At 44.1% G+C, this 26,559-nt stretch overlaps 1 protein-coding gene across 3 annotated transcripts in view; it reads left to right on the top strand.

The window, feature by feature from the left end:
* The first annotated feature begins 1,677 nt into the window (after positions 1-1,677).
* Positions 1,678-26,559, top strand: part of LOC146785770 (phospholipid scramblase 1-like) — a 420,799-nt gene continuing 395,917 nt past the window's right edge. Inside the window, exons 1-2 of one of the 3 annotated variants that reach the window (XM_085635028.1) lie at positions 1,678-1,804; positions 9,584-9,629. The gene's annotated coding sequence lies outside the window, so the exon portion shown is untranslated. The remainder of the gene's footprint in view (positions 1,805-9,583; positions 9,630-26,559) is intronic. The other 2 variants (XM_085635025.1, XM_085635026.1) reach the window with 2 other exon arrangements.

Raw genomic sequence — 26,559 nt, 5'->3', positions numbered from 1 at the left:
GGGGGGGAGGGCTGTGTTAAGCCCCTGCCGGTGAGACGAAGACTGGAAGCAGGCGAGTGACTGCAACATCGAGACACAGTCAAGCGCTGCTCGTTCACGAAAGAACATGTAAATAGCCAACAACATGCGTGTCCTTGAGAGTTCAAAAGTTGACGTCATTATCATATTTGCCCAGAAACACTGGAACATTCTCCAACGGACACTGATACAAATGGCGCATCATTAATACAATCAAGCTCACGAGGAGAATTGAAGAAACCGTTATGCAAAATACTTTCAGGACCATGGCAGTTAACACAAGGTTTCAATTAGGAAACGAACTGATCACAGAGTGTGGCTCACGTGCCTAACCTTTTACAAACAAGCATTGGTACAGACAATGGGAACAACATACCTCATACAAACAATGATTCCAACAATGGCTATTACCTCACAGAAATAAATCTGCCACATGCGTGACCATTTATGGTGAGAGTAACTGGAGTGTGTAACCGGGCAGCGGCCTGCAAGGTGCTCATAACAGTAGGGTCTTTTTTTGGATGTTTGTAGAACTCTTACTTGGGCTTCCCCTCACATCTTTGTCACTCCTACAATTTGAATGTATCAACAGCTTTGTTTGAGGCTGCCATCCTGAGATCATCATCTTCTGTCTCCTCTGGTACTCTTGAGCCAAAAGAACCACTCTAATGGCTGCTTCCTGTATATTTATTTTTTACATGAAGCCACTATTTCTTGCTGTCTCCGGATTGTAAAGGACTGTGGTGAGGAAGAGGGAAGAGGGGGTAATGAGGTACTTGGCATCTCTGCGTTCTCCACACACTAAAAGGTAGAATTATTTGAGGGAAGAAAAATATGAACTGCATTTGCCCTCAGCCTTTTTAAAGGATTGGAGTCTTAGAATGAAATACAAAAAGTCTAAATATTAAAATGTCACCCACATGAATATGGAGAGTTGGCAAAATGTATGACATCCGATTTCAGGGCAGATTACAAAGCAATGAAAATTCATGGACTAGATATGAACTAGAACTATGGGGACCTTTCCCTACCAGAAAGATTGCAGGGGCCCCTGATCACTAGTCAGGTACTTTCCCCGATTATTTTCTAGTAATCTGCATTGCTCTGATTGTTACTGTTCCTCATCAAATTCTTTATCGTTGAGGGTAATCCACACCTATATGCAGCTGACCTTCAAAGATTCAAGTAGGGTGAAGGCCTGTGACGAGATAGAGCAAAATAAGGGTAAGATTCAATGTGCTCATATTCACACCTTTTACATACAGAGCCTAGAAATTGCTCAAATCGGATATTAGGCGCTATATTAAAATTAATATTACCACTTGGCGCATGCGAAAAGGAAAAAAAATCACTTGTGCTGAAACAAATAGAAATATGAGATATAGGATGGGGGCAGAGTAATAATGCACTGGGTTAAGGTTACAGGCCTGTGACAAAACCAAGATAATTATCCGATATCTCGTGTCCAAACCATTCACGCGTGCGGGTTCGCCCCTAAGAGTTGCCGGGAAGACGTGGGTTTTGGATACTAGGATCGGGCTAAACGTCGTGACATCTCCCCGGGGGAGCCCGGGGAGCAAGTGTTTGCAGTCAGTCGTAACTCTTCGAGGCGAGCTAGCTGCAATTGCATGTTTGTTGACTGGAGCCATGGGCGGGTCACGACTCCTGGGTTCCTCCGTGCGCTTAAAGAGGAAAAGGGAGTCGCCTTTACCGGTCACCTCCCACTGAAAAGGTTTTGCCTCGGGTGACGGTCAGTTCACACGCTTCCCCGCGCAGCCTGGCTCAGGTGAGTGCTCTCCGGTCCTGAGAAGCATAAATAATACTTGATGCCTCCTAAACAGAGATACTTTCCCGGGGAGTAATGGGCGAGCCCAAGTGTAACGGGTGTAGGGTCCAGCAAGTGCCTTTCCGCTTTTGTTTTTTTTTGTTGCATATTTATATAGCGCGAACTCGACCCGAAGGAATTGGAGCGCTTTACACAGGGGCGGCTGGTGACATTTGAAAGTGGTGTGGCGTAAACAAAATCGCGTCACTGATGTGTATCAAGCGAGCGTAGCGAGCAAGCCCAACTGTCATAAAGTCTGGTTGGAGGCGGGACCTTTTGAGAACCTTTTGAAACAAGCATTGGAAATGCAATAGGTCTCGCCTTTTATTAATTTAAAGCCATTTGCTTTGCTATACAATACCATTAGCAAAGCTAATGGCTTTAACTTAATTAAATGCGAGACCTATTGCATTTTCAATGCTTGTTTAGAAGGTGCAAGTTTCATCTTGGAGTCACATGAACGGCCTTTGTGGATTTCATTACACTCGCATTGTGACACGATTCTTCTTTTCCCTGACTGCTACCATAGAGTGGCCGTGGAGTTATTTTTAACCATATATGGTATGAGACAGCGCTCCAGAGAGCTCTGACCTGATTGCGGGAGGCATGTCTAGTAACACATACAAAAATCATTTGCAATGCAATCGGTCTCGCATTTGCGAGAGTTTAAGCTATTGGAATTGTCACGTACACAGACATTGTCAACAGGCAAAGCTTTAAGGGGGTCAGGCCCTGCTGGTGCTCAGCACCGGAAGTTCTAAAAGGCAGGTGCTGAGACGGGTCCCTACTGGGCTCTGCATTTTTGCCCTCACACTCAGGGTGGAAATGTTTTTTTACTCTGCAGCATTTCCGCCCTCCACTGCCTTTGATGTAACTACAAAGAGACTCGTTATAGAACCTTCACAGTCTCATCATTTTATAATTGAAGCATTTCCAATATTCTATACAACAAAGCCACAGTTGTTCCCTATTTATCTCATGCAACTAATACCCGTTGACAAAGCCAATAGTCCAGATTTATTGTAGGTGTAATTTTACCTGTATTATATGTCTTGATGCAATGACAGGGCAGCAAAATACCAGTGGAGTGGCAAACTATGCTAAGCATAGATTTTTAGCTTAAGTGTTTCTAATCCACGCCCTGCGTTATATCGACCACGCCTCTTTGAGACCCGCCCCCTGGATTGTAACACAGCGTCGTTGGTGACCAACCGCTCCGGGTCTCCCCTTAGAAATGAATACCCTCCATCCATTGGTCCAAAATAACCGTAGTTTGTAGTTAGTGCGAAAATATTTATTGACATAAATTAAACTTTAAAACTAACCCTATAGCATAGTTAAAACCTGGGAGCGGCCCATTCATTGGACTTTTATGTCCAAAATATGCACGGTCCGTGCGTGACCTCCACTTTTCAAAAGTGAAAACCTAATAATTGCTAACTTTAACCGGAAAATGAGCTTTGCAAATGAGACCTGCCTGGCCGGGCAGGGCAGCCCGTGGTATTTTGGAAGGGGTGACGAGCAGGGGAGGGGGTTGGGGTGATGAGTCGGACAAGGGAAGGAAGACGTGTTGAGAGGGGGAGGGAGGCAAGGAAGGACAAGTATTTGCAATGCATTAGGTCTAGGGGTGGGCGGAATTTGCGAAATCCACTTTCGCAACTATTGCGAAAATGTTTAAAATTATCGCAAACAAGCGGAAATATCGCGAAGATGCAGAAGTTTTTTCCCCGCATGTTCGCGAGATTTTCTGCATGGTTACGGGTCGCCAACTGGTTGCTCGCGGGCGCGGCCATCTTGTTTTGAGTTTTCTCGCGGTGCATGATCGCGAGAAGAAAGATGTGATGGCGCGACGCATGACGTCACTGTGGGCGTGAACTGTCGCGAGACAGCGCAAATGGCTAAAAACAATACAACATCTCATGGAGAACGCGACCGGATCAAGAAAACTTGTCGGCGAACGTAGGGATTCAGGTAAGGCGATAATGCGCGCGCGAGAATGTATTATTTTACAGCGCGAGCAAGAAACAAATTATCGCCAAGCTGCGGAAAGCGGAAATTTTGACATTTTCGCGCTCTCCGCGGAACGCGAAAATGTCAAATTATCGCAATTTCCGCGAACGGAACAAAATTTTAGCCCAGGCCTAATTAGGTCTCGCATTTACGCGAGTTTGAGCTATTGACATTGCAAATAACAATGCCTATTGGCATTGTCATTTACAATGCCAATAGCTTTAACTCGTGTAACTGCGAGACCTATTGCATTGCAAATGCTTGTTTAACACATGCATTGGCATTACTTCACATGTTTTGCCTGGAAGTAGCGCTGCGCTACAGCCTACAATGAGGCGCTTTAGTTGCAGGGCCGGAATTCTGGAACTGCTTAAAACAGCACATTCGTTTTTTGATAATAAGAGCTGGAATCAGAAACGAAAACAAATGAGGCGGGGGAGGGGCATGAGCAGAACTACCTGGATGAGGTCCGGGGCACTAGGAGGCAAGTGTGTAACCGCTGCCCGTAGAAAGTGGAAGTGACAGAGTTCAGAGAAGCGGGGGAGGGGCCCGTTGCACTTCGGTAGGAGTGTGGTCGTTGGGGAATAGCCATTCAGACGTGTGCAGGGGGTGCAGAAAACGGAGGTAGCGCTTATTTTTGAAGGAGATTCCAAGCGCCTTTGACCCGAGGCAGGACATACTACTAGTTTTTGCCCACTACATAGACAGTAGGGATGGGAGAGGAGGAAGCGCGGTGCTTCTAGTTTTGGAGTGAAGGGGCTCCTTGAAAACAGTGGACCCGGTGTATGTAGCCTGCCCCTGGGGGGGTCGAGGGCCACAGAGCTTGAGGTGCACCGGGCTTGAGGTGCAATTCAGGGCCAGTCCTCCCCGGGCTGGGTGGAATGCAGCTTCTAGGTTTGGGCTGCAGAGGGCACTTTGAAACTAGTGCACCCGCGCTGTCTGTCATGCATCCCCGGTGTATGCGCATCTCTGGGCAGGGAGCGCACGAGGCTCCTTGAGTCTAGGGGGGAATCTTGCTCGTAGGTTTGGCATGCAGGGGGCACATTGAAATCAGCGTATCCGGGTTGTGTGGCATGAATCCGACCCGAGGTATGCGTATCTCTGGGCATGGGGGAGGGGTGGCAGGGGGCGCTTTCAGTATGGTGGTATGGTGCCCCGGAGTATAGAGGGCATGGTGTTCCTTGGTGTAGGATGCAGAGGACACTTCGAACCAGCGGGGTGTTAACAGTATGGTGGTATGATGCCCCTGGAGTCCAGGGGGCATTTGGATAGTAGGTTTGGGCTGCAGAGGGCACTTTGAAGCCAGCGCGCCCGGGTTGTGTGACATGAATCCCAGGTGTATGCGTATCTCTGCGCATGGGGGTGGGGTGCTAAGGGGGGGCACGGGGCTCTTTCGGTATGGTGGTGTGGTGCCCTGGGAGTGTAGGGGGCATGTTGTTCCTAGGTGTGCGATGCAGACGGCACAATGAAACCAGCGACACCCGGGTTGTGTGGCATGACTTCCAGGGGTGTATGTATATCTGCGTATATCGGAGGGGTGGGGGGAGGGGCACTGAGCAATTCCAGTATGGTGGTATGTTGCCCCTGGAGTGTGGGGAGCATCTTGCTCATAGGCTTAAGATGCAGAGGGGACATTGAAACCAGCACACCCGGGTTGTGTGGGATGAATCCCAGGGGCATGCCAATCTCTGCTAATGGGGGGTGGGGCACGGAGCGCTTTCAGTATGTGGTATTGTGTCGGGGGAGTGTACAGGGCATGCTGTTCGTAGGTGTGGGATGCAGAGGGCACTTTGAACCAGAACTCCCGGATTGTGTGCCATGAAACATTGGGGTACGTATGCGTATCTCTGCACAGGGAGCGCATGGGGTGCTTCCTGCGAGGTGCGCAGGGTGCGTAAGGGAATGTTGCTCCTAGGTGTGGGGTGCTGAGAGGTCTTTGAACCAGCGCTTCCGGAGTATGTGGCATGAAACCCCAGGGTGCGTATGCGCATCTCTGGGCAGAGAGCGCACGGGGCCCATCTCTGCGCAGGGATCGCACGGGGCACTTCCTGTCTGGTGCACAGGGCGCGTAGAGGAATGCTACTACTAGGATTCGAGGGCGTAGGAGTCTTTGAACCAGCGCTTACAGACTGTGTGGCATGAAAACCCAGGGTACATATGCGCATCTATGGGCAGGGAGCACACGGGACACTTCCTGTGCAGTGCACCGAGCGCGTACGGGAAAACTGCTACTAGTTTAGGGATGCAGAGGGCACTCTGAACCAGCGCTCCCAGATTGTGTGGCATGAATCCTACGTAAGAGGAGCCCCTTGTGCTCCCAATTTGCTGCCCATGGGGTGCAGGTTCAAGGTGCGCCAAGGTTTGGGATTCACATGCCACTTTCAAACAGTGCACCCGAGGCAAGAACCGCCAGGAGAAGCGATGCTGCCACCAACTCTATGGGTAGATGGGATGGAGAGGCATCCGGCCTAGCTACAGCAAGGAGGCGGGTCCTAACACTGTGTGTGGGACATAGGGGGCACTTGACAGGGAGCCCATAGACGCCAAGTAGGAAGTGGGATAAGGGAGGGGGTGGAAAATAGTGATCATTTCGCGGCCGCTTTGATGTTCTCAGTGGCCGCGCGGCTCACTGAAAACATCAAAGCGGCCACAAAATGATCACGCAGGCTGCCAAATGGTGCACGCGCCCGGCGCACATGCACTGTAGTTAGTGGCCTGAAAGCACTGGTTTGCACTTTCAGATCCCCCTTTTACAAAAGCTCTCGCGAGAGCAGCGCTAAAGCGCTGGCTCAGGCGAGACCTAAAAAGGTGAGGCAAATGGTGCATTTTCAAGCAAATTTGAGAAAGTAAGAAGGTTAATAAGGCACTTGTGAAAGCGTAGTTGTGACATCAATAAAAAAGATTTCACATGAAAATGATATTGGTAGCTGCCTATTCAGTATAACCCCAGGAAGAGTGAAGGGTTCTGGCGCGCGTGGGCTCTGATGTGTGAGGGCTCTGGTGTGTGAGGGCTCGGGCGTGCGAAGGCTCTGGCTTGCGAGGGCTCCGTCGTGCGAGGATTCCGGCGTGTGAAGGGCTATGGAGTGTGAAGGGCTCTGGAGTGCGAAGGATCGGGCGTGCGAAGGATCGGGCGTGCGAGGGCTCGGGCATGCGAGGATTCAGTTGTGTGAAGGGCTCTGGCACGTGAGGGCTCTGGTGTGTGAGGGCTCTGGTGTGTGAGGGCTCGGGCGTGCGAAGGATCGGGTGTGCGAAGGATCGGGCGTGCAAAGGCTCCGGCTTGCGTGGCTCGGGCATGCGAGGAGCGGGCACTGGCGTTCCCGTTATTGGAATGCTTCCTGCAGATGGCTCCAGCCCAGAAGGGGGTCTATGGTCATTATGTTTCTTCCAGTTATTAACAATTTAGTTTATTTCAATAACTAAACTCCCTGCAGAGATGCACTAACCAGAAGTTCCATCAAACAGCAGGCGTTTACATGTGCTCGGTCAATAATCTCTGTAGTACTCTGAAGGCATGCAGCGTCTACCAGCAGCACATGAAATAACAGGGCGTGTGGAAAAAGTACTCCTAGAACTAAATTTGAACGAACAGCAGGATGGGTCTGAGTCGATTAGAAGCCGGCCAAGGTTGGAACCATAATAACGACCGTAAAAAGAGGAAGGAAGAAACATGTTGTAGAAGCGATGGGTAGGTGCAGTTTGCTCCTGTACATCAGTGTGCGGTCTGTTTTGACTGGTTCTGTGCCCGCAGGGATGATATGCCAGCCCTTCAGATGGGGAAGCTGCAGCAAGTGCACGGGGTATTATTCTGGGATGGCCAACAGCTTCACTTGTGGAGATGAGCCCAGAGCCTGCAGCACGACTGGCGACACACAAACACTGGAAATGCACTCGACTCAGGCCACTGCAATCACCTGGCAGGGGAGGACGAAATTATACGGCAGGGTAGACTGAAATATGGAGCAAAAAAAGGTAAATGAAAAAAAATCCTACCTGTCCTGAGCAGGTCCGCCGTCCGCGCCGCCTCGGGTCCGTTGGCGCCTACAGCCCCTCTCAGGCAATCCTGGCGCTGCCAGCAGCACCAGGATTGGCTTAGGGCATGATTACTCCTCGCCCGCCTGCCCATTAGGAGACCGAGGTTTGAGCCTTTGCTCAACCCTCCCTCTCCTAATGGGCATTCGCCAGCCTGTGCAGCCACTAGTGAGCATGACTGGGGACGGTGCGAAAATTCGTGCACCTTCACCACTCATGCACACTTGTGCTGCTGCCTGATGGCCCGGGTCCATCTGACAATCATGTCAGTAAACATGACGACGGACCGCCCACCCCCTTCAGACTCTGAAGGGGGTGGGCGGTCCGACGTCATGCTGACTGACATGATTGTCAGTTCTCCCTCGGCGTCTTTGAACTTAAGTAAACTGATTCAGTTTACTTAAGTTCAAAGACGCCGAGGGAGCTGTGGGCGGGGGGGCTACGCCCCAACGACCCAATGGACGCACCGCACCTGGCTTTACATGAGCACCGTATTTACACTACACATTCAGGCACGGGGAGATTAAGTGATTTGCCCAGAATCACAGGATGTGGACGCGACATCGAGGCTCGAACTCTGCTTTTCAGCACCAAAGTCGCCAGTTTAGCCGACTGACCACTTTGTTGAGAGTCCTGAGATTTCTTCTACGCGTCTACCTGTCCCTCCACAGCAGCTCCAGTTCCTGCTCAAGCGTTTTCCCGCTGCACACCCTCTGTTTGCGGTCGCTGCTCTGCTAAACATTACTCCTCTCCAGCGTCTGTTCAAGTTGGCTCCGTGGCTGTCAGTGAACGTGCTCTCCCCGCCTCGCCCTTCCAAGGCTGCTGTTGTCGATTCTTATGTTGTTCGTGTTCCTTAGAGAGCATCGACCTGTGAGCGGGTGCCTGCGGGAGCGCCCTCGATGTTCATTCACTTCAGTGAGGCTCAGGGCTTTAAGTGGGCCGGGTCCCGCAGGTGCTCAGCACCGGCAGTTCTAAATAGCAGGTGCTGAAATGGGTCCCTATCGGGCTCTCATTTTAGCCATCACCTTCAGGAAAAAAATAATATATTTTAACTCCGCAGCAGTGCCACCCATCACTGTCTGTGATATAACTTCTAAGAGACTCATTATAACTAATTCACAGTCTCCTCATTTCAGAACCGAAGCATGTTCAATTTTCTATAGAAGGAAGTCTTAGTTGCTCATTTATCTTATGCAACTAACAAACCGCTGACAAAGCCAATAGTCCTGACTTGTTGTTGGTGTTATGCTACTTGTTGTATTATATATTTGGATGCAATGACAAACAGCAACATACCAGTGAGTGGCACACTATGTGTCAGGGGAACTTAACGAATCACACAGGAGCAGAATGACGCTAACTCCCAATGCCCTTCTCAGGACCCCCCCTGCTATGTTTGTTGTAATCCATCGCAGGTAAGTTCTGAGGGGGGAAAGGGGATTGGACAGAGAAGAGACAGCTCCAAAACACTGCTGGTCCTGCTTAATCTTCTTCTTCAGGTTGTTAGGCTAGAAACATTAAATAGTCAGATATATCGGTTACCTTGACAGACTGCTTTCCTTAATATAGATACATATACATATAATAACTAATCTCACCAGTAAGTAGTTTTGGGCTTGCCACTCTTCTTACTTCTCTTGAGCGTTGTGTGTGTTTACCCAGAGAAGCCTTCTCTCTAATCACATGTTCTTTTCCTTGCAGGTCGTTCTATTCTAAGGTTCTCTGTCTTGATTAAGGAAAAAACAAGGTAAGTTATCTTTCTGTTCTGTAAGTATGTAATGTAGTTCTATGTTCCCTTCCTACCTATGTACTTACTGGACAAGTGATTGAGATGTTTATAATTTGTTGCCTGAAGTATGAGAACTTCAATTAAATAGAGATATGAGGACAATTGCACCTGTCTAAGATTTTTTTCTAAATGGAAGATTTGGTGATTTATGCTTCCCAGCCAATTAGAGAAGGTGCTTATAATCAGTTTGGTATGACTATTTATCACAGCTCTTATGGCGGCTGCCAAGACGTGTGCAATTTAATATTTTCCTTCTCAGGGAAAAAATGTAATGAAGCGCAAACGAAAATCTCTCAGTGTTCGCACTTGTTCGTTTTTTTGAATTACGCAGCTCAAAAGAGAGGCGCTTTTAAATATTGCAGAGGAATTTCTGTAATCTTGCCGGTAGTGCGCACGAACTGAAACGTGCGCACGAGTTTAATTCCTGCAGCCTTTATGTACCGCGAGGCACAAAAGGAACAGTGCCCGCGAGTAAAATTCAAATCCAGAATGAGAAATTCGATCTAGAATAACGCAGCTCAGAGAAACAATGCTCGCGTTTTCCCCTAGTACGAATTTACAGGACGTTAAGAGTTAACTGAACTTGTCAACATTCTCTTCCTTGTAATTCTCTCAGGAAATACAATACTAAATATATTTAATTGGTTAAAGTTGAATTAATCTTCTTCACAGATTTATTTTAATCGTTAGCGCAAGCAAGGCATCAGTCAGAATCATGTTTTAACAGCTTATTGCCTGAAAACTTGGATGGGAACAGAAATAATACTTTGAAGTTGACACTAAACGTTAATCTTGAATATTGGTAGTAACCGACGAAGCTAACCCCGCATATTCCACCACTACCCTGACTAACTTTCGCGACGCATGAACAACAGGTGCTGCTCCAGAAGAATCTTCAGGGAAGTGCGCAGTAGAATGTTGGGGCACACCTCACCAACTGTAATTTGCAGAAAGACTAGACTGCTAAACAGCGTTATGCTATTGCAATTTCAGGATGTTGGCAGCCATGTTGGAGTTTCTACGGTGCCAACTAGCGCTCCAACTAAAAGGATTAGCTACTCTTTGAGTTTGTGAAAAGAGAATGGAAGCTACGGATGAAATAGGAGGAGGAAACCTCCTGTGATTCCTGACACTATGCTAAACACGGATTTTTAGCCACGCCACTTTGAGAGACCCCCTCAGATGTGGCTGCTGATTATCCACTACACTGTGTGTAACCAGCAGAGAAGCACACCACCTGCTGGGTGTAATGTCTCTGGCAAGTTCACGCTACCCGGGCGGAAAGGAATTGGCCTTTTCTCGGGTTGTGAATGTGGTGAGCGGCGTCTGCGGCCATGAGAAGGAAATCGCACCAGGAACTTACCCAAGACCTGTTACAAAAAAAAAAACACAACAGTGTATATAACCCCAGTGGAGCAAGCTTCTGCCAATGTTTCCTAATCGTCTCTTTCGCTTTAGTTCTCCAGCTCCCCGTTTCTTTATTCGCTCCTCTTTTTCATGTACTGCGTCTTGGATGTACCACTCAAGCTATTTCGTCTTTAGCCATTTTTTGTTCTTTCTTATCCTCCCATCTGTTGTGTATTTTTTTTACATGGGGAGGGGCGTTCCTCGCGCCCCAAACCAATCGCACAGCTTGATTACACCACTTTGGCAATCATTACTCATTTTGTTTTCACCAATGTATTCCTTGTATTCCATCTTCTTTGTAACGTTTTTGCTACATTTATGTTTTCTTCTACACGTGGAATATTTGCCATTTCCCAAGTTTCTAATGTCCAAAATGTGTCCATCTGGACCTCCTTTATATGAACACGACTGAAGCAATAGTTCGTAAAAGGCAGTGTTTATTCAGAAAATACCCAATGCATTTCGGGCTTCAAGCGCCCTTCGTCAGGGGTCACTAAAGATAACAATAAGACAATAGTCAGTTTTTGTTTCTTAATTAAACATATTGTGCTGAATTAATGCATGATTTATCACAATTACACTATGCATTACCGGTGTCCCTCCGCTGTTGAGCGAACGAGGCGAATCATACACCTCCCTGAAGAATAAAACCACTTTGTGGTTAAACAGACATAGACCACTAATGAGATCAGGTCAGGGGGAAATACTATTTGTTAGAAGAGTCACCTGGCTGGGGACCAAACAAAAAGATATTGGAGGGGAGTGCGTGATTGTTAATTTTAGGGATCCGGGAGTAGTCAAGCACATCCTTGATTGGGGAGGAACCTGTCAAATGAGTGCTATTATTCCACTTCCTTTGGGGTACTTCTACTCTCCGGAAATAGTACCAGGGGGACTTGAACCAAGTCATTTTCATCATGGTGGCCTGGAGGGGGAATATAATATACCCACAGCCAATGGATTTAGTGCCTTGAACAATGCAGATTGACTATTTCATTCATTGGGGTCTAAAAAAATGAATTCCAACGTAGCTGGGTGCTCCGTGGAGGCTTCTGGGGTTAAGGAAGTGGGTCTGGAAATAATCCCCTTAAGCCCAGGTGCAGATACAAGCTTGTCAAGAGATGGATTTGAACTGGACAATTCTGTAGGGACTCCTTCTATCAACATGCCCTCTTCCACCTCACCCAGTCCTCATAGGGTGGAACCCCCAAGATCATTATTAGGATCCTGGAATGTAGCAGAGCTGAGATCTAAGATATCCAATCCAGAATAGGGTGAGTTGGTGGATCAGTATGATCTGTGCTTGTTTCAAGAAACCTGGATGGTGACTGCCCCCACAAGGGTGGGATTTGCAACATTCCATCTACCCGCTGTAGAGGGACCTAGAGGAAGACCTTCGGGGGGACTGTGCATCTGGGTATCTATGCACCTGGGGTGTACAGTGAAAGTAATAGATTCCCATTCCCTGATATTCTCTCTATCGTCCTTAAATTTATGGATGGCTCGAAGGTGATGGTTGTTGACATATATTTGCGTCTTACCCCCCAGGAGCTGGGGCTATCCATGTTAGAAGCTCTTGACGAACTTCTTTCATTTTCTTCACCATCTACACATAGATTTATCGGGGGTGACATCAACTGTCACTTCGAACCTCTTGTGGGGATCCCCTCTGTAACTTTAGAGGAGGATTCCATCTGGCATATCCAGGAGTGTTCTATGTATCCAGCCATGCACTTAATGCCAGTGGCCATACAGATTAATAAGCTTCTAGTAACCCACTCTCTTAGAGCCTGTAATGGCAGATTCCCTCCTGATGTACCAGAGAACTTTACATTCAAAAGAGTGGGGAAAAGTACTACCATTGACTACATTATGGTCAATGTAGAATTCTGGTCTCAAATAAGGGCTTTTTGTGTAATTCGAAGGGTAGATAGTGACCACAATCTTTTGTCTCTAGAACTAAAACACACACTGGGTCACCCACGGTTGTATGACATAATTTCGACAGACAGAAAATCGACCTACAAATATATCGCAACAAAAATATCGATGCCAAGAATATCGACATCCTATCTACAACATGGCAAGTACAAAAATATCGAAAATTAAATATCGATGTCAAAAATATCGTTATTAAAAATATCGGGGTTTTTTTACTTTAAAAATATATGTAAAATAAACCAAATTATACTTAGAAATTAAATAAACATAATTAAATATATTGTATAATATTTAAAATGTATAATTAATATATATAATTTAATAAAACTTTAATTAAACATATACATATAATATATAATATATATACTTACTTAATAATTAATTTTACTAATAATTTCTGTAACGTATAAATTATTAAATGTTTTTAAAAATTACCAATACATCTATACACATAAAATAATAACATTATTAAATATTTAATAATTACATATATTAAATAATAATCAATATTTTTAATGTGAATAATTTTTATTATTAATGATATATTACAATAGCAAAAATAATACAAAACATATGAAATATCAGACACAATAAAACTACTAGTCCAACTCCAACAAAAACAACAGAAAGTAAAATGTTGGATACCGTAGGGGTAAAAATTACTATTCCAACTCCAAAGAGTGCAACAGTAGAGAAAGCGTTGGATAGCGTAGGGTTAAAATTACTATTCCAACTCCAGAGAGTGCAATAGTAGGGAAAGCGTTGGATAACGTAAAGGTAAAAATTACTATTCCAACTCCAGAGAGTGCAACAGTAGGAAAAGCGCTGGATAGCGTAGGGGTAAAAATTACTATTCCAACTCCAAAGAGTGCAACAGTAGGGAAAGCGTAGGATAGCATAGGGTTAAAATTACTATTCCAACTCCAGAGAGTGCAATAGTAGGGAAAGCGTTGGATAGCGTAAAGGTAAAAATTACTATTCTAACTCCAGAGAGTGCAACAGTAGGAAAAGCGCTGGATAGCGTAGGGGTGAAAATTACTATTCCAACTCCAGAGAGTGCAACAGTAGGGAAAGCGTTGGATAGCGTAGGGGTACAAATTACTATTCCCACTTCAGTAAGTGAAACAGTAGGTAAAGCGCTGGATAGCGTAGGGGTAAAAATTACTATTCCAACTCCAAAGAGTGCAACAGTAGGGAAAGCGTTGGATAGCGTAGGGGTAAAAATTACTATTCCAACTCCAAAGAGTGCAACAGTAGGGAAAGCGTTGGATAGCGTAGGGGTAAAAATTACTATTCCAACTCCAGAGAGTGCAACAGTAGGGAAAGCGTTGGATAGCGTAGGGGTAAAAAATTACTATTCCCACTCCAGTAAGTGAAACAGTAGGGAAAGCGCTGGATAGCGTAGGGGTAAAAATTACTATTACAACTCCAAAGAGTGCAACAGTAGGGAAAGCGTTGGATAGCGTAGGGGTAAAAATTACTATTCCAACTCCAGAGAGTGCAATAGTAGGGAAAGCGTTGGATAGCGTAAGGGTAAAAATTACTATTCCCACTCCAGAGAGTGCAACAGTAGGGAAAGCGTTGGATAGCGTAGGGGTAAAAAATTACTATTCCCACTCCAGTAAGTGAAACAGTAGGGAAAGCGCTGGATAGCGTAGGGGTAAAAATTACTATTCCAACTGCAAAGAGTGCAACAGTAGGGAAAGCGTTGGATAGCGTAGGGGTAAAAATTACTATTCCAACTCCAGAGAGTGCAATAGTAGGGAAAGCGTTGGATAGCGTAAGGGTAAAAATTACTATTCCCACTCCAGAGAGTGCAACAGTAGGGAAAGTGTTGGATAGCGTAGGGAAAATAATTACTATTCCAACTCCAGAGAGTGCAACAGTAGGAAAAGCGCTGGATAGCGTAGGGGTAAAAATTACTATTCCAACTCCAGAGAGTGCAACAGTAGGGAAAGCGTTGGATAGCGTAGGGGTACAAATTACTATTCCCACTCCAGTAAGTGAAACAGTAGGTAAAGCGCTGGATAGCGTAGGGGTAAAAATTACTATTCCAACTCCAAAGAGTGCAACAGTAGGGAAAGCGTTGGATAGCGTAGGGGTAAAAATTACTATTCCAACTCCAAAGAGTGCAACAGTAGGGAAAGCGTTGGATAGCGTAGGGGTAAAAATTACTATTCCAACTCCAGAGAGTGCAACAGTAGGGAAAGCGTTGGATAGCGTAGGGGTAAAAAATTACTATTCCCACTCTAGTAAGTGAAACAGTAGGGAAAGCGCTGGATAGCGTAGGGGTAAAAATTACTATTCCAACTCCAAAGAGTGCAACAGTAGGGAAAGCGTTGGATAGCGTAGGGGTAAAAATTACTATTCCAACTCCAGAGAGTACAATAGTAGGGAAAGCGTTGGATAGCGTAAGGGTAAAAATTACTATTCCCACTCCAGAGAGTGCAACAGTAGGGAAAGTGTTGGATAGCGTAGGGAAAATAATTACTATTCCAACTCCAGAGAGTGCAACAGTAAGAAAAGCGCTGGATAGCGTAGGGGTAAAAATTACTATTCCAACTCCAGAGAGTGCAACAGTAGGGAAAGCGTTGGATAGCGTAGGGGTACAAATTACTATTCCCACTCCAGTAAGTGAAACAGTAGGTAAAGCGCTGGATAGCGTAGGGGTAAAAATTACTATTCCAACTCCAAAGAGTGCAACAGTAGGGAAAGCGTTGGATAGCGTAGGGGTAAAAATTACTATTCCAACTCCAAAGAGTGCAACAGTAGGGAAAGCGTTGGATAGCGTAGGGGTAAAAATTACTATTCCAACTCCAGAGAGTGCAACAGTAGGGAAAGCGTTGGATAGCGTAGGGGTAAAAAATTACTATTCCCACTCCAGTAAGTGAAACAGTAGGGAAAGCGCTGGATAGCGTAGGGGTAAAAATTACTATTCCAACTCCAAAGAGTGCAACAGTAGGGAAAGCGTTGGATAGCGTAGGGGTAAAAATTACTATTCCAACTCCAGAGAGTGCAATAGTAGGGAAAGCGTTGGATAGCGTAAGGGTAAAAATTACTATTCCCACTCCAGAGAGTGCAACAGTAGGGAAAGTGTTGGATAGCGTAGGGAAAATAATTACTATTCCAACTCCAGAGAGTGCAACAGTAGGAAAAGCGCTGGATAGCGTAGGGGTAAAAATTACTATTCCAACTCCAGAGAGTGCAACAGTAGGGAAAGCGTTGGATAGCGTAGGGGTACAAATTACTATTCCCACTCCAGTGAGTGAAACAGTAGGTAAAGCGCTGGATAGCGTAGGGGTAAAAATTACTATTCCAACTCCAAAGAGTGCAACAGTAGGGAAAGCGTTGGATAGCGTAGGGGTAAAAATTACTATTCCAACTCCAAAGAGTGCAACAGTAGGGAAAGCGTTGGATAGCGTAGGGGTAAAAATTACTATTCCAACTCCAGAGAGTGCAACAGTAGGGAAAGCGTTGGATAGCGTAGGGGTACAAATTACTATTCCCACTCCAGTAAGTGAAACAGTAGGGAAAGCGCTGGATAGCGTAGGGGTAAAAATGACTATTCCAACTCCAAAGAGTGCAACAGTAGGGAAAGCGTTGGATAGCGTAGGGGTAAAAATTACTCTTCCAACTCCAGAGAGTGCAATAGTAGGGAAAGCGTTGGATAGCGTAAGGGTAAAAATTACTATTCCCACTCCAGAGAGTGCAACAGTAGGGAAAGTGTTGGATAGCGTAGGGAAAGTAATTACTATTCCAACTCCAGAGAGTGCAATAGTAGGGAAAACGTTGGATAGCGTAGGAGTAAAAATTACTATTCCTACTCCAGTGAGTCCAACAGTAGGGAAAGCGTTGGATAGCGTAGGGGTAAAAATTACTATTCCCACTCCAGAGAGTGCAACAGTAGTGAAAACGCTGGATAGCGTAGGGGTACAAATTACTATTCCCACTCCAGTAAGTGAAACAGTAGGAAAAGCGCTGGATAGCGTAGGGGTAAAAATTACTATTCCCACTCCAGTAAGTGAAACAGTAGGGAAAGCGCTGGATAGCGTAGGGGTAAAAATTACTATTCCAACTCCAGAGAGTGCAACAGTAGGAAAAGCGCTGGATAGCGTAGTGGTAAAAAATACTATTCCAACTCCAGAGAGTGCAACAGTAGGGAAAGCGTTGGATAGCGTAGGGGTAAAAATTACTATTCCAACTCCAAAGAGTGCAACAGTAGGGAAAGCGTTGGATAGCGTAGGGGTAAAAATTACTATTCCAACTCCAGAGAGTGCAATAGTAGGGAAAGCGTTGGATAGCGTAAGGGTAAAAATTACTATTCCCACTCCAGAGAGTGCAACAGTAGGGAAAGTGTTGGATAGCGTAGGGAAAATAATTACTATTCCAACTCCAGAGAGTGCAACAGTAGGAAAAGCGCTGGATAGCGTAGGGGTAAAAATTACTATTCCAACTCCAGAGAGTGCAACAGTAGGGAAAGCGTTGGATAGCGTAGGGGTACAAATTACTATTCCCACTCCAGTGAGTGAAACAGTAGGTAAAGCGCTGGATAGCGTAGGGGTAAAAATTACTATTCCAACTCCAAAGAGTGCAACAGTAGGGAAAGCGTTTGATAGCGTAGGGGTAAAAATTACTATTCCAACTCCAAAGAGTGCAATAGTAGGGAAAGCGTTGGATAGCGTAAGGGTAAAAATTACTATTCCCACTCCAGAGAGTGCAACAGTAGGGAAAGCGTTGGATAGCGTAGGGGTAAAAAATTACTATTCCCACTCCAGTAAGTGAAACAGTAGGGAAAGCGCTGGATAGCGTAGGGGTAAAAATTACTATTCCAACTGCAAAGAGTGCAACAGTAGGGAAAGCGTTGGATAGCGTAGGGGTAAAAATTACTATTCCAACTCCAGAGAGTGCAATAGTAGGGAAAGCGTTGGATAGCGTAAGGGTAAAAATTACTATTCCCACTCCAGAGAGTGCAACAGTAGGGAAAGTGTTGGATAGCGTAGGGAAAATAATTACTATTCCAACTCCAGAGAGTGCAACAGTAGGAAAAGCGCTGGATAGCGTAGGGGTAAAAATTACTATTCCAACTCCAGAGAGTGCAACAGTAGGGAAAGCGTTGGATAGCGTAGGGGTACAAATTACTATTCCCACTCCAGTAAGTGAAACAGTAGGTAAAGCGCTGGATAGCGTAGGGGTAAAAATTACTATTCCAACTCCAAAGAGTGCAACAGTAGGGAAAGCGTTGGATAGCGTAGGGGTAAAAATTACTATTCCAACTCCAAAGAGTGCAACAGTAGGGAAAGCGTTGGATAGCGTAGGGGTAAAAATTACTATTCCAACTCCAGAGAGTGCAACAGTAGGGAAAGCGTTGGATAGCGTAGGGGTAAAAAATTACTATTCCCACTCTAGTAAGTGAAACAGTAGGGAAAGCGCTGGATAGCGTAGGGGTAAAAATTACTATTCCAACTCCAAAGAGTGCAACAGTAGGGAAAGCGTTGGATAGCGTAGGGGTAAAAATTACTATTCCAACTCCAGAGAGTACAATAGTAGGGAAAGCGTTGGATAGCGTAAGGGTAAAAATTACTATTCCCACTCCAGAGAGTGCAACAGTAGGGAAAGTGTTGGATAGCGTAGGGAAAATAATTACTATTCCAACTCCAGAGAGTGCAACAGTAAGAAAAGCGCTGGATAGCGTAGGGGTAAAAATTACTATTCCAACTCCAGAGAGTGCAACAGTAGGGAAAGCGTTGGATAGCGTAGGGGTACAAATTACTATTCCCACTCCAGTAAGTGAAACAGTAGGTAAAGCGCTGGATAGCGTAGGGGTAAAAATTACTATTCCAACTCCAAAGAGTGCAACAGTAGGGAAAGCGTTGGATAGCGTAGGGGTAAAAATTACTATTCCAACTCCAAAGAGTGCAACAGTAGGGAAAGCGTTGGATAGCGTAGGGGTAAAAATTACTATTCCAACTCCAGAGAGTGCAACAGTAGGGAAAGCGTTGGATAGCGTAGGGGTAAAAAATTACTATTCCCACTCCAGTAAGTGAAACAGTAGGGAAAGCGCTGGATAGCGTAGGGGTAAAAATTACTATTCCAACTCCAAAGAGTGCAACAGTAGGGAAAGCGTTGGATAGCGTAGGGGTAAAAATTACTATTCCAACTCCAGAGAGTGCAATAGTAGGGAAAGCGTTGGATAGCGTAAGGGTAAAAATTACTATTCCCACTCCAGAGAGTGCAACAGTAGGGAAAGTGTTGGATAGCGTAGGGAAAATAATTACTATTCCAACTCCAGAGAGTGCAACAGTAGGAAAAGCGCTGGATAGCGTAGGGGTAAAAATTACTATTCCAACTCCAGAGAGTGCAACAGTAGGGAAAGCGTTGGATAGCGTAGGGGTACAAATTACTATTCCCACTCCAGTGAGTGAAACAGTAGGTAAAGCGCTGGATAGCGTAGGGGTAAAAATTACTATTCCAACTCCAAAGAGTGCAACAGTAGGGAAAGCGTTGGATAGCGTAGGGGTAAAAATTACTATTCCAACTCCAAAGAGTGCAACAGTAGGGAAAGCGTTGGATAGCGTAGGGGTAAAAATTACTATTCCAACTCCAGAGAGTGCAACAGTAGGGAAAGCGTTGGATAGCGTAGGGGTACAAATTACTATTCCCACTCCAGTAAGTGAAACAGTAGGGAAAGCGCTGGATAGCGTAGGGGTAAAAATGACTATTCCAACTCCAAAGAGTGCAACAGTAGGGAAAGCGTTGGATAGCGTAGGGGTAAAAATTACTCTTCCAACTCCAGAGAGTGCAATAGTAGGGAAAGCGTTGGATAGCGTAAGGGTAAAAATTACTATTCCCACTCCAGAGAGTGCAACAGTAGGGAAAGTGTTGGATAGCGTAGGGAAAGTAATTACTATTCCAACTCCAGAGAGTGCAATAGTAGGGAAAACGTTGGATAGCGTAGGAGTAAAAATTACTATTCCTACTCCAGTGAGTCCAACAGTAGGGAAAGCGTTGGATAGCGTAGGGGTAAAAAATTACTATTCCCACTCCAGAGAGTGCAACAGTAGTGAAAACGCTGGATAGCGTAGGGGTACAAATTACTATTCCCACTCCAGTAAGTGAAACAGTAGGAAAAGCGCTGGATAGCGTAGGGGTAAAAATTACTATTCCCACTCCAGTAAGTGAAACAGTAGGGAAAGCGCTGGATAGCGTAGGGGTAAAAATTACTATTCCAACTCCAGAGAGTGCAACAGTAGGAAAAGCGCTGGATAGCGTAGTGGTAAAAAATACTATTCCAACTCCAGAGAGTGCAACAGTAGGGAAAGCGTTGGATAGCGTAGGGGTAAAAATTACTATTCCAACTCCAAAGAGTGCAACAGTAGGGAAAGCGTTGGATAGCGTAGGGGTAAAAATTACTATTCCAACTCCAGAGAGTGCAATAGTAGGGAAAGCGTTGGATAGCGTAAGGGTAAAAATTACTATTCCCACTCCAGAGAGTGCAACAGTAGGGAAAGTGTTGGATAGCGTAGGGAAAATAATTACTATTCCAACTCCAGAGAGTGCAACAGTAGGAAAAGCGCTGGATAGCGTAGGGGTAAAAATTACTATTCCAACTCCAGAGAGTGCAACAGTAGGGAAAGCGTTGGATAGCGTAGGGGTACAAATTACTATTCCCACTCCAGTGAGTGAAACAGTAGGTAAAGCGCTGGATAGCGTAGGGGTAAAAATTACTATTCCAACTCCAAAGAGTGCAACAGTAGGGAAAGCGTTGGATAGCGTAGGGGTAAAAATTACTATTCCAACTCCAAAGTGTGCAACAGTAGGGAAAGCGTTGGATAGCGTAGGGGTAAAAATTACTATTCCAACTCCAGAGAGTGCAACAGTAGGGAAAGCGTTGGATAGCGTAGGGGTACAAATTACTATTCCCACTCCAGTAAGTGAAACAGTAGGGAAAGCGCTGGATAGCGTAGGGGTAAAAATTACTATTCCAACTCCAAAGAGTGCAACAGTAGGGAAAGCGTTGGATAGCGTAGGGGTAAAAATTACTCTTCCAACTCCAGAGAGTGCAATAGTAGGGAAAGCGTTGGATAGCGTAAGGGTAAAAATTACTATTCCCACTCCAGAGAGTGCAACAGTAGGGAAAGTGTTGGATAGCGTAGGGAAAGTAATTACTATTCCAACTCCAGAGAGTGCAATAGTAGGGAAACCGTTGGATAGCGTAGGAGTAAAAATTACTATTCCTACTCCAGTGAGTCCAACAGTAGGGAAAGCGTTGGATAGCGTAGGGGTAAAAATTACTATTCCCACTCCAGAGAGTGCAACAGTAGTGAAAACGCTGGATAGCGTAGGGGTACAAATTACTATTCCCACTCCAGTAAGTGAAACAGTAGGAAAAGCGCTGGATAGCGTAGGGGTAAAAATTACTATTCCCACTCCAGTAAGTGAAACAGTAGGGAAAGCGCTGGATAGCGTAGGGGTAAAAATTACTATTCCAACTCCAGAGAGTGCAACAGTAGGAAAAGCGCTGGATAGCGTAGTGGTAAAAAATACTATTCCAACTCCAGAGAGTGCAACAGTAGGGAAAGCGTTGGATAGCGTAGGGGTACAAATTACTATTCCCACTCCAGTAAGTGAAACAGTAGGGAAAGCGCTGGATAGCGTAGGGGTAAAAATTACTATTCCAACTCCAAAGAGTGCAACAGTAGGGAAAGCGTTGGATAGCGTAGGGGTAAAAATTACTATTCCAACTCCAGAGAGTGCAATAGTAGGGAAAGCGTTGGATAGCGTAAGGGTAAAAATTACTATTCCCACTCCAGTGAGTCCAACAGAAGGGAAAGCGTTGGATAGCGTAGGAGTAAAAATTACTATTGCCACTCCAGAGAGTGCAACAGTAGTGAAAACGCTGGATAGCGTAGGGGTACAAATTACTATTCCCACTCCAGTAAGTGAAACAGTAGGGAAAGCGCTGGATAGCGTAGGGTTAAAAATTACTATTCCAACTCCAGATAGTAAAACAGTTGGGAAAGCACTGGATAGCATAGGGATTCTATAAACATAATAACCAATTAAATAATTAGTTATAAAAAAATAGCATATTAATAATTAATTTACAAAATATGTATTATTAAATACCAATTATTTAAAATAAATATTTATATAAATAACTTTAAATTACATCCCACACTATTCCCCCTTTAACACACAACACACTACACATACAAAATACACAATACATTTAAATATCAGTTTATCTATTATTTACAATTCATAATACATTCTTTAAAATTAATATACTTAATATTTACAAATTTATACATATTAACTACCAAATTACAATTATTCACAAATTAATTATTAATTAACAATACATTATTTAGCAATAACAAAAAATAACATGGAATAATAAATTATTTATATTTACTATATTTAACGTACTAATAACAATTAAATACCAATTAATAATTAATTAACAATTAATTATTATTAATTACAAATAAATAAAAATTATCAGTAATTATTTGAATTTAATTACATCCCACCCTATTTCCCTATAAACCCACAACCCACTACACATAAAAATTCACATAATTAATTTAATCATCAATTAATCACTTAATAAAATTAAATCACCAATTAATTAGTAATTAACAATTAATTAATTAACAATACCAATAAAGAAATATTAATATTAAACTAATTATAACTTATATAATTAACCAATTAATAAAATTAATTTACAATTAATAATTAATTAACAATTAATTAATCAATTAATATATTTAATTAACAATTAGTAATTAATTAACAATTAATTAATCATAAATACCAATTAAACAATACATATTAATTAATTAATTATGATTAAATTACTTCCCACCCTATTCCCCTATAAACCCACAACCCGCTCTGATACTAAAACGCTAAATTATATTTTACATAATTATTAATCTCTAAACATTTATTTTTAAATGTATTAAAATACATTACAATAGTCTTTAACATACAAATAAAATACATATTAAAATACATTACACTAATAAAATATCGATATTCTTGACATCGAAATTTTTGATTACGATATTACTTACATCTATATTAATGTCTTCGATATTATTAACTTCGATAATACTTACCTTGGGGTCGATATTCTGTCCATCGATATTCTTGACTTCGATATTCTTTACCTACGATATTTACAACTCGATATACTTGTAGTTCGAAATTTAAAACTCGATATTTAGACTGCTCACCGTCACCCACATGGATCAGGGGAGCTGGAGATCCGTCTTGACAGGAATTTAATCTCAGTAGCGGGTGGCAGACGCATTAGGTGGGCCAAGTTTGTGCTAGCACCCGAAAAAATTGCTGGGCTATATTTATTTGTAGCTCGCTCCCTTGAAGAGGCCTTTGAACTTCCAGCTGTGAAACATGATCTTTCTTACTTTCAAGCACTGGACCGTATTCACACTAATTTAATCACCAATATGGCTGATTATTTTTATACCACAGTGAATAATAGGACACAAACAAAAAAACAGGTCCAGTGGTTTAATAAAGCTTGTAGGGAGGCGAAATGTGCACTTGTTAGCGAGGTTAAAATCGGTTCTGTGCAGAGTATTAGAGTGGCCAGAATTGCTTATAAAAGTATAATCACGGAGGCCAAGTCGGAATGGGAGGACCTAAGATGGGCAAGTATAAAAGAAGCCTTGGACAGGCGCGACTATGGCGCGTTTTGGAACCTTGTGAGATCAGGCTCTTTAGAAGGGATGCCCGCTATAACACCTAATCTGAGCGAAGCGGTTTGGATAGCCTATTTTAAGCCCTTGTACTCCCACACTGACATTGTTTCCCCGGTAGAACTAGGTCTCCCCGCAAAGTGCACATCCCCTTTAGTATTATCGGAGGTGAAGGACTCCGATCGTCAATCTTGTTCTATGCAGGAAATTAAGGCGGCCCTTAAAAGTTTGTCTTCCGGGAAGGCTCCGGGATTGGATAGAATCCCAGGAGATTTATTTCTGAGTGAGCAGAAGGTTTGGGCTCCCTATATCTGGTTATATTTAAATGCCATTTTACATGGCATGGAAATTCCCCGAACTTGGTCGGGGGCCGAGATCATTCCCATCTATAAAAAGGCATCCCCACTTGATTCGGCTAATTACCGTCCCATTAGCCTTATTGATGTCTTGCAGAAACTGTTTGTCCGCCTCTTACTAACGAGGTTGCAGTGCTGGATGGACGATCAACACATCCTGACCTCCCTCCAAGCTGGCTTTCGTGCTAAGGTCTCTACCATCGACCAACTGTTTAGACTTTAATTGGTCTATTGGAAGACGGTGACTCTGGGGGCTGGTAGCCTGTACTTGATCTTTGTAGATCTTCGATCTGCATTTGATTTGGTTCAGAGGGATAAGCTCTGGGCCATACTGATAGAGATGGGTGCCCCAGCATACCTGTGCCAATTGTTCAAACGTTTACATCAAGGCATCTTTGCGAGGGTGAGGCATGGGAGAAATGGGGAGCTTTCGGTCCCCTTTCCGGTGGAAAGGGGAGTGAGGCAGGGGTGCGTGTTGGCCCCTACTCTCTTCTCTTTGTTTATTAATGGATTAATTGACCATCTTTTGGGGGCGAGGGATTTAGATTCTCCTAGTTTAGCAGCCCGCAAGATACCAGCCCTGATGTTCGCTGATGACACTCTTTTGTTATCAAAATCCTCTATGGGTATTCAGCGAACACTGGAGGCGTTCTGCGTTTTTTTGCAAGACAAGAAATTTGGAGATCAACCTCTCCAAAACCAAATTCATGGTCTTTAATGCAAAATCACCTAATTATCCCCACCCCCATTTGGATGGCACGATGTTGGAAAGAGTCTCCACCTTTGACAATTTAGGAGTAACACTCAACGATAAGATGGGGTGGGGGTCGCAGATGACCAAGGCAAACATGAAGTTGGCCCAATCCTCTGGTGGTATCTTAAAGGTCCATAAAGAGTGTTCACTTAAAACCCTGGGACCCCCTTTAGAAATATACAAGGCCCAGGCGAGAGGTGGGGCGCTTTAAGGGGTAGAGTTATGGGGCCATCTTAGCGTCACCCCCTTGTCCATCACTGAGAACAGCTTTATTAGGCGTCTATTGAGTCTCCCGTAGAGCACACCTCTGATTCCTCTATGGTTAGATCTGGGTCTGGCCCCCATACAGGGGATCATTTCGAACCGACCTGTGATGTACTGGAGGCGACTCTGGGCTACCCCAGAGCTGCTAAGCTATCAGGATGACCTAAGGGATTTAATGACCATAAGGGGGGGTAGGGAAAATCCCCTGGCTAAAATATGTTAAGCAGCTCTGTTATGCACTGGGTAGGGGAGACCTTTGTCTCTTTCCGGAGCAGACATGTCCTTTGATGCCTAAAGGGGTGTTGGTCAAGTTACTCAATCAATATCGAATGGATCTTGTATGCTCTAGTCCATCCCTGGGCAAGTTGACCAACAGATTTTTGGAGGTGAAGGATACTTACCGCTTTGAGAAACTCTTGGATGATATTCAGCCCTCACTGGCGAAGAAACTTTATGTCCAGTTTAGACATGGGACACTTCCACTGAGGGCAGTGACAAACAAGTGGTCAATCTCTTCACATGTTTCTAGCTCATGCCCGGGATGTGATGGTTGTGAAGAGATGGATCTGCACGTTTTGCTCTTCTGTCCTCTTTACACCAGGGCTAGAGCTAAATGGATTGTCCAGCTTTGTAAGCCACTGGGTCTCAGGGACTACAGGGAAGCATTTAGAATATTTAAATACGACACCAACCCACTGATTGTCTTTGCGACCTCTAGATATCTCTGGGCCATGTGGTGCGCTAGAGGCGCAAAACTTCAAAAACAATTATCTGTTACACCCGCGTTACCACAGACCCAGCATATCACAGGGATTCCCTGATATTAACTTGTGAAGGGATTGATTTGACTCTTTTATCTGTTATGTTTTAAACTGCATAGGATTATTTCCTGGTTTTATACTTGCATTTAAAAACTATTTTAGGAGTATTCCTCTTCATCATGAATATATTGCATTGTGGGATATTGGTATGTTTTATTTAAATCTTTGTAAATATGTGCTTTTATGGTTTTTAGCCGATAATAAAGCTTTTTTGACTTGACTGACTATACATTACATGTAGCTCGTATATCGCCACAATAGAACACGACATGAGTAATAATGTAAATAATAACCCTCCTTCTTCTGACCAGACCAATATTTCCCTTTAACGTTGCCTGTTATCCCCCACACCCAATCACCATTCCCTACTAGTTCTCAACATGTTCACACCCAAGTGCGCCATACTACCTCTCCTCACCCCTTATGGCCATCATCATCCCTCTTTTCCAACAACGTCCTACCCATTAATAATTACACAACAGTTATCACATTTACTTTCTCTCGCAGCAATGAACTTTCCTTGCCTATTTTCAACATTCCTTGCTCCTGTTAACATAATCACCTTCCAATCTCTATCCCTGTTTCCTCCTCCCTCTTTTCTACCCATGTACCAAA

Source organism: Triturus cristatus, chromosome 11 (assembly GCF_964204655.1).
Source record: "Triturus cristatus chromosome 11, aTriCri1.1, whole genome shotgun sequence".
NCBI lineage: Eukaryota > Metazoa > Chordata > Amphibia > Caudata > Salamandridae > Triturus > Triturus cristatus.
Note: the sequence above shows the minus strand (reverse complement) of the source record. Positions and strands in the feature narration are given on the sequence as shown.